This window comes from Corapipo altera, unplaced genomic scaffold (genome assembly GCF_003945725.1).
Source record: "Corapipo altera isolate COAL_440 unplaced genomic scaffold, ASM394572v1 131388, whole genome shotgun sequence".
Lineage (NCBI taxonomy): Eukaryota > Metazoa > Chordata > Aves > Passeriformes > Pipridae > Corapipo > Corapipo altera.
Window position 1 is genome coordinate 50,143 of NW_020885142.1, and position 1,855 is coordinate 51,997.

A 1,855-nucleotide genomic window follows, 5' to 3' on the forward strand; every position below is an offset into this window, starting at 1 on the left:
CTGCTCCTGGCCCTGCCTTTGCTGCTCCCTTGGCTGGGGCAGCGGCTGCAGGGGGGGATGGCAGCAGCTTCAGCTCCACAGCACTTCCTGGGGGGAGCTCAGCCCGGGGGGGACGGGCAGGGACCTGATGGGGATGGACAGGGGCCCAGCAGGGACAGCCAGGGCCTGCAGGGGAAGGCACAGGGACAACCTGGCCCCCCACACTGCCACGGCTGTCTCTGCTCCTCCTTGCAGGCTCCGTGGCCAGGCACAGTTTGTGTTCCTGGGTGCCACCATCTCAGCACTTGCAGCCGCTCAAATCAGCGCCCGCAGCTCTGCAGCAAAGCCCCAGCTCACCTGGCACACAGGGGATGGACACAGCACCTGCTTGGGGATGGGCACTCACAGCTTCTCCTGGGCATTCACAGGGTTGTCCTTCCTCAGCAGTACCTCTGCCTTGCACTTATTCTCAGCCTCACCTCAGGGCCTGGGCTCAAGGACAGGAACCTGCAGGGAGGGGACATCAAGTGCAAGCTCAGGGCTGCCTGCTTGCACTGGGCTGGGAGCTTCTTTCTCCTTCTAGAACCACCGCAGAACTTATCCTGCTTTTTTAACACCACACATTTACACACTAACCTTGGAGATAGATATGGACAGACATCTCTATCACCCTGGGGATAGAGCCTCAAGCATGTGCTGCCATAGGAATGGGAATCAGAGAATCACAGAATCAGCCCAGTTGGAAAAGACTCTGAGATCATCAAGTCCAACCCTTGATCCAACCCGGCCGTGCTTCCCAGACCATGGCACTGAGGCCACATCCACTCTCACCTTCAACACCTCCAGGGACGCTGACTCCACCCCCTCCCTGCCCAGCCCATTCCAAGGCCTGATGACTCTCTCGGCAAAAAATTGCTTCCCAATATCCAACCTAAACCTCCCCTGGCACAGCTCAAGACCCAGCCCTCTTGTCCTACTGCTGCTTCCTGGTAGAACAGCCCCACCCCCACCTGGCTCCAACCTCCTGGCAGGGACTTGCAGAGAGTCAGGAAGTCTCCCCTGAGCCTCCTCTTCTCCAGCCTCTACACCCCCAGCTCCCTCAGCCTCTTCTCACACCACTTGTGCTCCACTCCCTTCCCCAGCCTTGCTGCTCTTCTCTGCACCTGCTCCAGCCCCTCCAGGGCCTTCCTCAACTCAGGGGCCCAGAGCTGGACACAGCACTCCAGGGGTGGCCTCACCAGCGCTCACTCCAGCCCAACAATCACTTCCCTGCTCCTGCTGACACACTCTTCCTCAGACAGGCCACCAGCCATTGGCCCTCTTGGCCACCTGGCCACACTCTGCCTCCACTCCAGCTTCCTGTCCATCCCCATCCCAGCTCCCTTTCTGCCTGCCTGCTCTCCAGACACTCTGGCCCCAGCCCGGGGGGCTGACGGGGCTTCTTGTGGCCAAAGGGCAGGACCCGGCCCTTGGCCTGCTTGAACCTCATCCCCCTGGAATCAGCCCATGGATCCAGCTTGGCCAGGTCCCTCTGCAGAGCCCTCCTGCCTTCCAGCACATCAACACACCCCCAGCTTGGTGTCACCTGCACATTTGCTGATGAAATGCCTGGTTCTGCAGCAGCTGCAGATGCTCAAGGGGCAGCAGGACCAAGTCAGGGGCCTGGGGGGCTTTGGGGTCCAGGAGGTTCCTGGGGGAGCTGGGGAGGGGCTTTGGGGACTGGGGGTACAGACCAGGACAGACCAGCACAGAGCATACAGACCAGTACCTCCTCATTGCTCCCCAGATCTCTCCTGGAGCTGGGCCACGTTGTCCTGGGACACCTGAGGCCCCCCCAGTGCCCTCCCAGTACAGCCCAGTGCCCCCAGTACAGCCC

The 1,855-nt window shown here is 61.1% G+C and overlaps 1 long non-coding RNA gene across 2 annotated transcripts in view; it reads right to left on the bottom strand.

Moving 5' to 3' along the window:
• The window catches only part of LOC113960532, a 3,330-nt gene extending 2,601 nt beyond the window's left edge, over positions 1-729 (bottom strand). For both annotated transcript variants that reach the window (XR_003532049.1, XR_003532050.1), the window contains exons 1-2: positions 616-729; positions 337-486 (exon numbers count right to left, since the gene is read on the bottom strand). This is a non-coding gene — a long non-coding RNA (uncharacterized LOC113960532). The remainder of the gene's footprint in view (positions 1-336; positions 487-615) is intronic.
• Between the last annotated feature and the right edge of the window lie 1,126 nt (positions 730-1,855).